Source organism: Zea mays, chromosome 2, assembly GCF_902167145.1.
Source record: "Zea mays cultivar B73 chromosome 2, Zm-B73-REFERENCE-NAM-5.0, whole genome shotgun sequence".
NCBI lineage: Eukaryota > Viridiplantae > Streptophyta > Magnoliopsida > Poales > Poaceae > Zea > Zea mays.
Window position 1 is genome coordinate 58,029,996 of NC_050097.1, and position 14,895 is coordinate 58,044,890.

Genomic DNA, 14,895 nt, shown 5'->3' on the forward strand with positions numbered 1-14,895 from the left:
CATGATGAACAAACACCGGCACTCAAGGTGCCATTACAAACGGAACTCCGGTTCCGCCCCCGCAGGTACGAACAACCCCCCACATTGGAGGGCCTGCGGGGCGACAAAACCCCAGGTGGCTCGCCGACGCCCGCTCCGGCAGCAGCGACAACGACCTCCGCTCCGGGTGGCCAAATAGCAGCAGCGATGGCCTCAGGACGGACGCTGCTGCAACGAGCCCCTCGCCCATGTCCCCACTCGAGGCGCGAGGACAAGCTATCAAAGCCAAAGAGCCGGAGGCCCAGAGCGCGGATGGTGGCGGTGATCCCGTCGGCGACGAGGACTTCTTCAGCCGCCACCACCTCAGCGCCGACGACGGAAGCCATCTGCCCACCGGCAGATCCCCACTCGGATCCTCCCAGACGGGCGAGCACCGACCTCCGCGCAGAGGTGTCGTACCGAAGCAAAGGCAGGACAGCCCAAGAACACGAACGCCGCCCTAGCAGCGTGCGACGTCTTGGGCGGTCCTCCGGTGCGCGCGGCGAGACGACCGCTCATACGGCGGGAGGGGGCACCGGGAGCCGAGCCAGAGCCAGCTGAGCCAGCGAGCCCAACGCGCTGAAGCTGACGACGCTTGCGACCGACCAGCCCCTCGTTGTCGGAGTCCGCCCCTTTCGCTAGGCCGGTGAGCGCCCTCTCCCCTGAATGCTGAAGGAGAGGGTGACCCGCGAACCCGTGCGGGAGGTAGAGCTCCGGCTCAGCCCGCCCTCCGCCCCAGCAAGGATGATGAACATCCTTGAAGCTGAGGGAGGGGCAGAGGCCACAGCCCAGCTCGCTTCTCCCCACCATCGAACTGGTGGTCACCGTCTTGGGTGACCACCGGCGAGGGGATGCAGCCGGGCTGCCTCATGAAAATCCTTGAAGCCGAGCGATGGCTGAAAGGTATCAACTTCCGCGAAGTTGCGTTCCTCCAACGACAATAAGACAGAAGAACCACGGGCGCACCCCATCCGGGGGCTCGGAAGGTGGAAGGACGCGATGCATGAAGGGAGTGCGAAGACATGGTTGCCATCCAAGGGGGTCACCCTCCTTTTAAAGGCGACTCTCCCCACTTGCGTCCTCAGCCGTCACGGACTGAGTCTTCACCAACACGCTCCAAGGTCTTCCACCTACGACATGGGGGCTGGGTCCCACGTGTCATGCAAGCTGGCCCAGGATAGAAGAGGCCAAACCACCGCGCGTGGTGCGCGTAACTACCCGGCGGTTACAAGCACTCCTCCACTTTCGCCCAAACCAGCGGGTGAAAGGGCGGACCGCCATGCAGGCGGCATGCAACCGCACCAAGGGGGCACACCCTTTCGACTTCGACGCGTCCAGCATGGAGGCCCAAGCCCACACGTCATGTAACCGGCGCGCCGGTTACTACGTGCGAGAAGCTGCACCGCCACTTGCGCCATTACTGTGCCTTCTCGACTGCGGAACCAGTGCCGCGACTCGAAGCGACCCTGCGCATGGCCCAACAGTGCCAACCGAGCACATCGATCACGGGTCAGTCAGCCGCGGGAGAAGGCGCGACAGTCAATATGGCCAAAAGTGGGCCGGCAGTAATGGCGGCGGCAGGCGGGCGGAAGCAGCGGTCAAGCCGTCTACAGGCTCACGTCCCCTCCTGGGACAGCGAGAGAGCCCTCTCCCACGGCGTGAAGACGACGCGCCCATGTTCCGTTCCTCGAATGGCTCGCGCACACACAACGGTTGCCCCACGAACCACTCGTCTCGTCGCATTAACTCTGCGGCAGGACAGGCGACACCTTTGGCAGGCGAAGCGGGCGACACTTCACCTCCGCCATAATGACCGCGTCAAAAAAGGTGTGCCACGTCGTTCAAATTCATACCCCTTTTTCTCTTCCCCTTTCTCTCTCTTGCTACAGGGACCGGGAAAGGGGATACTCCGAAAGGGATCCTTCTCCGCGAAGGAAGCAGGCCCCAAGCCCCCCTACTGATCAGAGGTTCGAAGGCTGGCCCCTCGGAAGGGTTCGACAGCTGCCTCAGAGCACTCGGGCCCCGAGCCCTCCTACTGATTAGAGGTTCGAAGGCTGGCCCCTCGGAAGGGTTCGACAGCCGCCTCAGAGCACTCGGGCTCCGCGCCCACCACTGGTCAGAGGTTCGAAGGCTGGCCCCTCTGTGGGGTTCGACAGCCGCCTCAGACCACTCGGGCTCTGCGCCCACTACTGATCAGGGGTTCGTAGGCTGGCCCCCGAAGGGTTCGACAGCCGCCTCAGAGCACGTAGAGCGAGGGATGACTCTAGGTACGTCCGATACATGGTCGAGGCTCGAGCTACGCTCCCGAGGTACCCTAGGACATTTCCGAGACTAGCAGGAGCGATTCTGTAACGGAATCCCATTAGAGGGAGGCATCGAGCCCTCGGACCCTATCAAACGGGACCGGGTCCGGCAAATCACCTGCAGGTACTTTTGGAGCGCGCCTCTGGGCCACTAGCCGACCCTTATCGAACGGGGCACGGGCGTCCACTCGGATCACCCGTTAGCAACTCACTGGAGACACCTTGTTCGGTGCCCTCCGAGGGCAACATGGCGCTTTCCCTTCCTCCTCCTTGCGGAAAGGCGACACAGGGGCGTAAGAAAAAAAGCCGAGTTTGTCCTTGACCGTCCTCTCGCTCTATGCGGAGGCTCGGGGGCTGCTCTCGCAAACCCGGCTCCGGCCAAACCGTTGACAGCGTTAACATACCAGCCCGAGAACTTGGAACCTGACTATGCACCCGGGCTACGGCTAGTTCGCATGAGGGAACAACCAGACCGACTGAAGCATCACGAAACGCGCTAAGACCTCGAAGGAGTCAAACCACTCCTCCGAGGCCTCGGGGGCTACACCCGGCGGGTGCGCTCGCGCGCACCCACTGGAACAAAATGCAACCGAGAAAGGTCGGTCCCCTTGCAAAAAAGTGTGACAAAAACCTCCAAGCGAGTACTAACACTCCCTTCGAGGCTCGGGGGTACTGTCGGGGACCATAATTAGTGGTACCCCCAAGACTCCTAAATCTCAGCTGGTAACCCCCATCAGCACAAAGCTGCAAAGGCCTGATGGGCGCGATTCAGGTCAAGGCTCCGTCCACTCAATGGACATGATCCCGCCTCGCCCGAGCCCAGCCTCGGGCAAAGGCAGCCGACCCAGGAGGATTCACGTCTCGCCCGAGGGTCCCCTCAAGCAATGGACGCACCTTCGGCTCGCCCGAGGCCTAGTCTTCGCGGAGAAGCAACCTTGGCCAGATCGCCACGCCAACCGACCATATTGCAGGAGCATTTAATGCAAGGATCGACTGACACCTTATCCTGACGCGCGCTCCTCAGTCGACATTGCCAAAGTGACCGCAGTCACTTTGCCGCTCCACTGACCGACCTGACGGGAAAACAGCGCCGCCTGCCCCGCTCCGCCTACTGTGCCACTCGACAGAGTGAGGCTAACAGCAGCTAAGTCCAGCCTCGGGCGCCATAGGAAGCTTTGCCTCGCCCGACCCCAGGGCTCGGGCTCAACCTCGACGTCGGACGACGGACTCCGCCTCGCCCGACCCCAGGGCTCGGACTCAGCCTCGACCTCGGAAGACGGACTCCGCCTCGCCCGACCCCAGGGCTCGGACTCAGCCTCGACCTCGGAAGATGAACTCCGCCTCGCCCGACCCCAGGGCTCGGACTCAGCCTCAACCTCGGAAGACGGACTCCGCCTCGCCCGACCCCAGGGCTCGGACTCAGCCTCGACCTCGGACGACGGTCTCCGCCTCGCTCGACCCTCGAGCCCAGACTCGACCTCGACCTCGACCTCGGAGGAGCCTCTGCCTCGCCCAACCTCGGGCTCGGACCGATCACGTCACAGGGGGGCCATCATTACCCTACCCCTAGCTAGCTCAGGCTACGGGGAACAAGACCAGCGTCCCATCTGGCTCGCCCCGGTAAACAAGTAATGATGTCACCCCGCGTGCTCCATGACGACGGCGGCTCTCAGCCCCTTACGGAAGCAAGGAGACGTCAGCAAGGATCCGACAGCCCCGACAGCTGTACTTCCACAGGGCTCAAGCGCTCCTCCGACGGCCACGACGTCACATGAACAGGGCGCCAAAACCTCTCCAACTGCCACGACGGCATGTACTTAGGGCTCTGGCTCCTCTCTGCTAGACACGTTTGCACATTGCTACACCCCCCATTGTACACCTGGGCCCTCTCCTTACGTCTATAAAAGGAAGGTCCAGGGCTCTCGTACGGGAGGTTGTCCGCGCGGGAGAACGGGCTGGCAGACAGCCTCTCTCTCTATCTCTCTCTCTCTCTCCCTCGCGGACGCTTGTAACCCCCTACTGCAAGCGCACCCGACCTAGGTGCAGGACAACACGGAGGCCGCGACTTTCCCCTTTGCTGTCTCTCCCCCCTTTTGTGTTCCATCTCGCGCTGACCCATCTGGGCTGGGACACGCGGCGACAATTTACTCGTCGGTCCAGGGACCCCCCGGGGTCGAAACGCCGACACTACTCGCTCACGATTAGCTAATTTTTGTGAGCATTACTCGTTTGTCTCTTCTATTGAGCCTTTCAGGGTAGAAGAGGCCTTGCAAGATCCGGACTAGGTGTTGGCCATGCAGGAAAAGCTCAACAACTTCAAGCGAAATGAAGTTTGGACCCTGGTGCCACGTCCCAAGCAAAACGTTGTGGGAACCAAGTGGGTGTTCCGCAACAAGCAAGACGAGCACGGGGTAGTGACACGTAACAAGGCTCGACTTGTGGCAAAAGGTTATGCCCAAGTCGCAGGTTTGGATTTTGAGGAGACTTTCGCTCCTGTGGCTAGGCTAGAGTCCATTAGAATATTGTTAGCCTATGCCGCTCACCACTCTTTCGGGTTGTTTCAAATGGACGTGAAGAGCGCCTTCCTCAATGGGCCAATCAAGGAGGAGGTGTACGTGGAACAACCCCCTGGCTTTGAGGATGAACAGTACCCCGACCATGTGTGTAAGCTCTCTAAGGCGCTCTATGGACTTAAGCAAGCCCCAAGAGCATGGTATGAATGCCTTAGAGATTTTCTAATTGCTAATGCTTTCAAGGTTGGGAAAGCCGATCCAACTCTTTTCACTAAGACTTGTGATGGTGACCTCTTTGTATGCCAAATTTATGTCGATGACATAATATTTGGTTCTACTAACCAACAGTCTTGTGAGGAGTTTAGTAGGGTGATGACACAAAAATTTGAGATGTCGATGATGGGAGAGTTGAACTACTTCCTTGGGTTCCAAGTGAAGCAACTCAAGGATGGCACCTTCATCTCCCAAATGAAGTACACGCAAGACTTGATCAAACGGTTCAGGATGAAGGACGCCAAGCCCACGAAGACACCAATGGGCACCGACGGACATGTAGACCTCAACAAAGGAGGTAAGTCCGTTGATCAAAAGGCATACCAGTCTATGATAGGGTCTTTACTTTATTTATGTGCCAGTAGACCGGATATTATGTTAAGCGTATGCATGTGTGCTAGATTTCAATCCAATCCAAGGGAGTGTCACCTTGTGGCCGTTAAGCGAATTATTAGATATTTAGTTGCTATGCCTTGCTTCGGGATCTGGTATCCAAAGGGGTCTACCTTTGACTTGATTGGATACTCAGACTCTGATTATGCTCGATGCAAGGTTGATAGGAAGAGTACATCAGGGACGTGCCAATTCCTAGGAAGGTCCCTGGTGTCTTGGAGTTCTAACAAACAAACCTCCGTTGCCCTATCCACCGCTGAGGCTGAGTATGTTGCCGCAGGACAGTGTTGCGCGCAACTACTTTGGATGAGGCAAACCCTCTGGGACTTTGGCTACAATCTGAGCAAAGTCCCACTCCTATGTGACAATGAGAGTGCAATCCGCATGGCGGATAATCCTGTTGAGCACAGCCGCACTAAGCACATAGACATCCGTCATCACTTTTTGAGAGACCACCAGCAAAAGGGAGATATCGAAGTGTTCTATATTAGCACCGAGAACCAGCTAGCCGATATCTTTACCAAGCCTTTAGATGAGAAAACCTTTTGCAGGCTGCGTAGTGAGCTAAATGTCTTAGATTCGCGTAACTTGGATTGATTTATAGCATACATGTGTTTTATGCCTTTGATCCAGTCACTTTATGCATTTATGAGATTTATTGTTTATTGATGGTGCTCAAGTTGTGCAAGGGATCCCCGGACCTCATAAGTCCATGTGTGAGTAATGCACATATTTAGGGGGAGAAGTGCTACAACCTGATCCTTTGAGACTAACAATTGTGTTGAGATTACTTAAGGTAGCCTCAAAGGTGAATTGAAAGGGAAATGTGAACTTGGACAATGCAAAGACTTCCACTGCACTCCGGTATTAACTCCAAGTTCATATCTAAGCTCTTATTGCCTTTTTGCTCTTAATTGACAATTTTGGTGAGGCAATGGGGTTAAAGGGCCAAGAATCATCCCATTTTGGTGCTTAATGCCAAAGGGGGAGAAATTAAGGCCAAAGCAAATGGATCAGCTACCACTTGAGAATTTTGAAAATAGTAGAGTTAGAACTTTTGATTTGGCAAAATACTCTTATTGTCAAAATTTGGTCTCTTGTGGGGAGAAGGTTTGATTATGGGAAAAAGGGGGAGTTTTTAGCTCTTAATCATTTTTACTCTCGGATTATCTCTCTTTGTGCCCAAACAAATATGTTTGACTTAGAGATAGGAAAATGAATTTGATGTGCAAAAACAAACCAAGTGGTGGCAAAGAACGATCCAAATATGTCAAATCTTGTCAAAGACTATTTTTGTTCTCAATTGCATTGATGTTGCACTTCTATTTGTTGCTTGTTGATGTGTTGGCATAAATCACCAAAAAGGGGGAGATTGAAAGGGAAATGTGCCCTTGGGCCATTTCTAGTATATTTTGGTGATTAAGTGTCCAACACCTATTAAGTGGGTTATTATATGCCAAATAATGAATGAAGTGCAAATCAACAAGAAGGTATGTTTCTAAGACTTAGTACATTGATTTGGGTACTAATGTATTGTATCTAAGTGATAGAAACAGAAGAAAAAGGATTGGAAAAGAGTTGGCTGTGTACAGCAAACTGCTGCTCGGTCTGGGTGCACCGGACTGTCCGGTGGTGCACCGGACAGTGTCCGGTGGTGCCAGACTGGCTTCCGGCGAACTGGCCGCTCTAGGGAAAACTTCGGCAGTGTACGGCTATAATTCACCGGACTGTCCGGTGGAGCACCGGACTGTCCGGTGTGCCAACGGCCGCCAAATCCATGAGCGACGCGTGGCCCACTCCAATGGTAGGCTGGGGGCACTGGACTGTCCGATGTGCACCGGACAGTGTCCGGTGTGCCAACCAACGCGAAGTTGCAATGGTCGGCTGCGCCAGGAATGGAAGGAAATCGCTCACCGGACATGAACAGTGGTTGTCCAGTGGCGCACCGGACTGTCCGGTGCGCCACCCGACAGAAGGCAACTTTGGCCTTCCAAGAATGCCTCCAACGGCTACTAGCTGCCTTGGGGCTATAAAAGGGACCCCTAGGCTCATGGAGGAGACACCCAAGCATACTTTGAGCATTCTAAGTCTTCCACACTCCGTCTCCGCGCACTTGATTGACTTTGTTAGTGATTTGAGCTCTGTTCTAGTAGTGAACTAGTTGTGCTTCATTCGAGCTCAAGTCTTGGCTTATGTGTGTGCGTATTGCAGTGGATTTGTGTGTGTTGCTTCCCACCCTTACTCTTGTGCTTTCACTTTGATATTTGTTGTAAGGGTGAGAGACTCCAACTTGTGGAGATTCCTCGCAAACAGGAAAAGAGATAAGCAAAGAAGAACACCGTGGTATTCAAGTTGATCATTGGATCACTTGAAAGGGGTTGAGTGCAACCCTCGTCCATTGGGACACCACAACGTGGAGGTAGGCAAGTGTTATACTTGCCGAACCACGGGATAAACTCGCGTGTCTTTTGTGATTGTTTTTCGGTGATACTTGTGTTCGCAAGAGCTCGCTACTTAGCCATACTAACACTTCATCAAGTTTTGTGGCTATTAGTTGTTGAATTTTACAGGATCACCTATTCACCCCCCTCTAGGTGCTCTCAATTAGTGACTTGAGAGAGAGAGTGATCTGTGTTTTATTTGTCGCTCTTGTCGCTTGGTTTTTGCAATCGTGCTTCATTCTTCTCCCATTCTTATTCTCAAGTGACTTGTAATCAAAGCAAGAGACACCAAGTGTGTGGTGGTCCTTGCGGGGTCTAAGTGACCCGTTTTATTAAGGAGAAAGCTCACTCGGTCTAAGTGGCCGTTTGAGAGAGAGGGAAAGGGTTGAAAGAGACCCGGTCTTTGTGACCACCTCAACGGGGACTAGCTTCTTTGGAACTGAACCTCGGTAAAACAAATCATTGTGTTCATCCGCTTTATTTCTTGGTTGATTTGTTTTCCCTCTCTTTTGGACTCGGATTTAATTCTAACGCTAACCCCGGCTTGTAGTGTGTGCTTAAGTTTGTAAATTTCAGATTCCGCCTATCCACCCCCCCTCTAGGCGACTTTCAATAGGGCCATTGAGGAAGGCACTTTTCACGTCCATTTGATACAACTTAAAGCCATGGTAAGTAGCATAGGCAAGTATATATATGAATTGACTCAAGCCTAGCTACGGGTGCATATGTTTCATCGAAATCCAAACCTTTGATTTGTGAATATCCTTTGGCAACAAGTCGAGCTTTGTTCCTAGTCACCACACCATGCTTATCTTGTTTGTTGTGGGATACCCATTTGGTACCTACAACATTTTGGTTAGGACATGGAACTAGATGCCATACCTCATTCCTTGTGAAGTTGTTGAGCTCCTCTTGCATTGCCACCACCTAGTCCGGATCTCTAAGTGCATCTATCCTGTATGGCTCAATAGAAGACACAATAGAGTAATGTTCACAAAAATGAGCAACTCAAGATCGAGTGGTTACCCCCTTGTGAATGTCACCATGTATGGAGTTGACGGGGTGATCACTTTGAATTGCTTGGTGGACTCTTGGGTGCGGTGGTCTTTGATCCTGAATCTCTTGATCATCTTCCTTGTCTTGATCATCTTCATCTCCCCTTGATCAATTTCCTCCTCTTGAGGTGGCTCATCATATTGATCTTGATCCTTGTCCTCTTGAGCCATTTCCTCATTTTGAGTTGGTGGAGACGCTTGTATGGAAGATGATGGTTGTTCTTGTGCTTGTGAAGGCTCTTTGGATTCTTTTGGACACACATCCCCAATGGATATGTTCCTTAGCGCGACGCATGGAGCCTCTTCATCATGTAATTCATCAAGATCAACTTGTTCCACTTGGGAGCCATTAGTCTCATCAAACACAATGTCACAAGAAACTTCAACTAATCGAGTGGACTTGTTGAAGACTCTATATGTCTTTGTGTTTGAGTCATAACTATGTAAAAAACCTTCTACTGCTTTAGGAGCAAATTTAGAATTTCTACCTCTCTTAATAAGAATAAAGCATTTGCTCCCAAAAACTCTAAAATAGGAAACATTGGGCTTTTTACCGGTGAGGAGTTCATACGATGTTTTCTTGAGGATTCGGTGAAGGTAGAGTCGGTTGATGGAGTAGCAAGCGGTGTTAATCGCCTCTGCCCAAAACAGATCCGGTGTCTTGTACTCATCGAGCATGGTCCTTGTCATATCCAAGAGAGTTTTTTTCTTCCTCTCCACAACACTGTTTTGTTGAGGTGTGCATGGAGAAGAGAACTCATGCTAGATGCCCTCCTCCTCAAGAAATCCTTCAATTTGAGAATTCTTGAACTATGTTCCATTGTCGCTTCTAATCTTCTTGATTCTCATTCCGAACTCATTTTGAGCCCGTCTCAAGAATCTCTTAAAGGTCTCTTGTGTTTGAGATTTTTCCTGCAAAAACAACACCCAAGTGAAGCGAGAATTATCATCCACAATAACAAGACAATACTTACTCCCATCGATGCTTATGTAAGCGATCAGACCGAATAGATTCATGTGGAGTAGCTCAAGCGGCCTCTCGGTCGTCATGATGTTCTAGTGTGGATGATGAGCTCCAACATGCTTCCCTTCTTGACATGCGCAACAAATCCTGTCTTTTTCAAAATGAACATTGGTCAGTCCTAAAATGTGCTCCCCTTTATAAGCTTGTGAAGATTCTTCATTCCAAGATATCATCCTTCTCGTTAATGGTCTTTGTCAATTCATTAATCTTTTTCTTTTGATCTTTGGTAAGGTTTGCAAAAAGAGAAGTTAAATCATCATTATCATCACTAGAGCTACCCTCATCATCGGCAGTATTGTATTTGGGGGTATCTCTAGAGTGTACCTTCTTCTTTTTGTCGTCCTTAGCCATGAGGCATTTGTGGCCGATGTTGGGGAAGAGAAGCCCTTTGTTGACGGCGATGTTGGCGGCGTCCTCGTCAGAGGACGAGTCGGTGGAGCTCTCGTCGGAGTCTCATTCCCGCCCCATGTGCGCCTCGCCACCCTTCTTCTTGTTGTAGTACCTATCATTTCCCATCTTCTTCTTCCCTTTCTTGTCGTCGTCCATGTCACTGTCACATGTACTTGGACATTTTGCAATAAAGTGACTGGACTTACCACACCTATAGAAACCCTCTTGGAACGAGGTTTGTTGTCCTTCTCCTTCCTTTGCTAAAGGATTTGCCAGAAGCTCTTGATGATAAGAGTCATCTCCTCATTGTCAAGCTTAGAGGCGTCAATTGGTAGTCTACTTGGTGTAGACTCCTCCTTCTTTTCTTCTGTTGCCTTGAAAGCAACGGGTTACGCCTCGGGTGTGGAGGTGGCACCTTGCTCCAAGTTGACAATGTGTTTGGAGTCTTTGATCATAAGTTCAAAGCTCACAAACTTGCCAATGACCTCCTCGGGAGACATCTGTTTATATCTAGGATCTCCACGGATTAGTTGCACTTGAGTGGGTTTACGAAAAATAAGAGATCTAAGAATAACCTTGACCATTTCATGGTCATCCCACTTAGTGTTCCCGAGGTTGCGTACTTGGTTGACCATAGTCTTGAACCCGTTGTACATTACTTATGGCTTCTCTCCTTTGTTGAGGATGAATCGACCGAGTTCTTCCTCGACCGTTTTGCGCTTGGTGATTTTGGTCACCTCGTCCCCTTCATGCGCCGTCTTGAGGATGTCCCAAATTTCTTTGGCATTTTTTAACCCTTGCACCTTGTTGTACTCCTCTTGACACAATGAAGCGAGGAGTATAGAGGTTGCTTGGGAATTGAAATGCCTTATTTGGGCGGCCTCATCGGAGTCGTAGTCCTTATCGCCCACTTGTGGTGCCTGCGCTCCAAACTCAACAATATCCCATATGCTTTCGTGGAGTGAGGTTAGATGGTGCCTCATTTTATCACTCCACATACAATAAACTTCACCATCAAAATATGGTGGTTTGCCTAGGGGTACGAAAAGTAGAGGAGCGTGTTTAGGAATGCGAGGATAGCGAAGAGACATCTTACTATACTTCTTACGCTCTTGGCGCTTCGAAGATGTAGACTCGGCGTCGGAGGTGGAAGGTGATGAAGAGTCGGTCTCGAGTAGACCACCTTCTTCATTTTCTTTTTCTTCTTGTCACCCTTCCTATGTGACTTGATGGAGCCGACAGATTCCTCCTTGTGTTTGTCCCCGACCTCCTTTGATGGAGTTCTTTCATCGTTCTTCCTTCCCAAGGCTTCCAGCTTTTCGCCGGTGACCATCTCCCTCTTAGCGTGTTCTCCCGACATCACTTCGAGTTGTTAAACTCTAATGAAGCATCGGGCTCTGATACCAATTGAAAGTCGCCTAGAGGGGGGTGAATAGGTGAAACCTTAAAATTATAAACCTTGAATATACAATACACTTGAGGTTAGGGTTAGAAATAAATTTGGAGTGTGGAAGATCGTTCCTCTTGCTATGAGTTGCTCAATCAATGCAGATAAATTTGGGAGCAAACTCAAAACGATGTGAGCAAGAGAACTTTAGAGAGAGAGGAGAGGGAAAAAATCGAGTGAAGATCAACACAAGTGAACATGATGATTTGTTTCCTGAGGTTTGGTTCTAAAGAACCTAGTCCCCATTGAGGAGGCCACAAAGGTCGGGTCTATTCCAACCCTTTCCCTCTCTCAATCGGTCACTTAGACCGGTCGAGTGCTTCTTCTTAATCACACGGGTCACTAAGACCCCGCAAGGATCACCACACAATTAGGTGTCTCTTGCTAGCTTTACAAAGCACTTAGAAGAATTAGAGTGAGAAGAAGAAAGCAATCCAGGGAACAAGAGCAACAAAAGGAACACATATCTCACTCTCTCAAGTCACTAAGCACTTGATTTGATTTTGGAGCTTGGAGGGGATTGAATGCTTTGATTGTGTCTTTGGAGTGTATTCTTTGCTCTAGTATTGAATGTGAAGGTTGGAAGGCTTGGATGGCTTGAATGGAGGTGGTTGGGGGGTATTTATAGCGTCCAACCACTTCCTAGCCGTTGGCTGACTTTGCTGTCGATGGGCACACTGACAGTCCGGTGGTGGACCATACATAGCATTGTTCACTGTCTAGTGAGTGCCACGTCAGCCGACCGTAAGGGTTTGGAGCTGTTGGCCATTGAAGTCCTTTGTCCTCTCTTGTTGCACCGGACAGTCTGGTTGCGCACCGGACAGTTCTGTGCATTCTGACTTTGCAGTTTTGACTTCTGACTTCTGCTCTATTCACTGTTCTATCGTCAGTGCAGTCGACCATTGGGCGAAGTTGACCGTTGCTCTGTTTGCTCACCGGACAGTCCAGTGGCACACCAGATAGTCTGGTGAATTTTAGTGGAGTGGCTTTGAGAAAACCCGAGAGCGGCCAGTTCGCGAGGGCTGCAACCTGGGGCACCGGACAGTGTCTGGTGCGCCACAAACTACGCCAGGTCTTTGTATGCTCCAAACTTTGTAGAATTCCCAAAATCAATTTGTTGCATGTTAATTGTGAACTTTATGCACCTGATTAAAAACATTCACTAGGCAAACTAGTTAGTCCATATGGTTTGTGATGGACGTCAAACACCAAAATCAATTATAGGAAATGTTGAGGCCATTTCCCTTTCACCTCCCCTCTATGAGCCTATCCAAGTACCTTGCCTATTTTAAAGGCAAGAGAGGGGGAGCGCAAGCGACCTTGTTCGTTAATCTTGTTATTAGTTGATGCCTCCTTTCACCCATGGATTGGAGGAGACCTCCTAGAAGGGATTGCTCAAGGAAATGGTTCGACCAAGCCACCCTTATCTTGGGGTTTCCTCTTATCCATCTTCTGGTTAGCTCTCGGTTCGCTTCTCAGGGTGGCGCTCACCTCTCCTGATGAGGAAAGGTGCCATGCGCTCATGCCCCAACCATGCTCCTCGTCGACCCTTTCGAGGCAGACAACGGACAACCTTATGAGGGATTTGGGCACGACCCGCATGGCTTTGGATATGGATAATGCTGAGTTCCAATGTCTTCAGTTGCGGCTAGCGATCCTTAGCGATCCTAGGGCAGGTAGACTTTTTTAATCTGTCCTCTAGGTTCTCAGTCTCTCATACTCCTGATTGTCTAGAAATCCTTCGCAGAACCTAGGACCAAAGCACTGGCTTTTTCCTATGCATAGATCGAGCCACAAGATTTGTTCATGAATGGGGAGGAATCATGGATTGTGTCTCATTGACATCTCGGATCGTGTTCGTGCGGCCGTAGAGCTCGGGGTTCAGCGGGGCGTAGCGATGGCTCTCGCTATCGCACAGCTTCACTTCAGTGGTAACCTCTATGATGCTACTCAAGGTGGTGTTGGTGGAGGAAATAATCCATGGCCTACTATAACCTTGTTCTGTGGCTCAATCATTTTTGCAACATGTATGGGTTTTTGGGTCCCAGATCCCAGTTGGTCTCAGGATTTCTCTCGGTCTAGGGGGTCCTCCTCCTGTTCGTCGATCTTTTAGACGTCGTCTCGTCTAGAGTTTGTCCTAGTGTCGTTCGTCCGAGAGAAAGGAACCACTAAGTGCCCTCTCGTGTTCGGGGCCGTCCTCCTCCCTTTATAGGCTAAGGAGGGGGTCAGCCCGTGGTGGCTTCCTTGGGAAGGAGCCACCAGGACATGGTAAAACTGAGTGTATTACCATGGGGTAAAGCCACGCATGCTTGTGGTCGCTTGGATGTCCTGTATTCTTCATTACGGATGGTGCTGGCAGCGTGGGCCTGAGCGCCATCATTTGGGCTATGCCGACCCTTAGCCTTCCTAGCCTGGAGCACGACGTTTCTCATCATGTTGCGCCTTGCCAGCGGGCTGTGCACTCAGGCCTAGTCCTGATAGGTCATGAGTGTGCCACTAGTCAGGGGATGCGTGGGCCATAAATGTGCCATAGTCCGAGGGGCTTGCAGGTCATGATTGATCCGCACCTCGAGGGGCTCGTAGCCTTGTAGGTCATGAGTGGGAGGCAGACCGACGCCTCCGTTGTGGCTCGACGCCATGCGGATTAATGCAGCTGATCATTTATGGTAGGTCGGTCTCAGGCTAGGTGTGGGATCGACTCGAGTGGTTTCCCTTTGGCAGGCCTGGCCCCCCCTATTCGATTCCTCCATGCCAGACCGAGGTTCAGTGCAGCTGGATTCATCCGGGGGCGGGTTCTTCGGGGTATATGTTACCTATCTCCTTCGACTGACCAACGAGCCCCAGTTGCCAAAGGCCTTTTCCCAATTTCTTGCTGACCGATGGGCCCCAAGGACTAGGGATCATATCCTCGATAGGGAGCGTCATCACAACTGCTCACTGATCGTCTTTCTTATTTTGGGTGTCGTCTCGAATTATTTTATTCCTCTTTATCTTGATGAATATGTGGAGGAAGACACTATGGACATCTATCTACACTA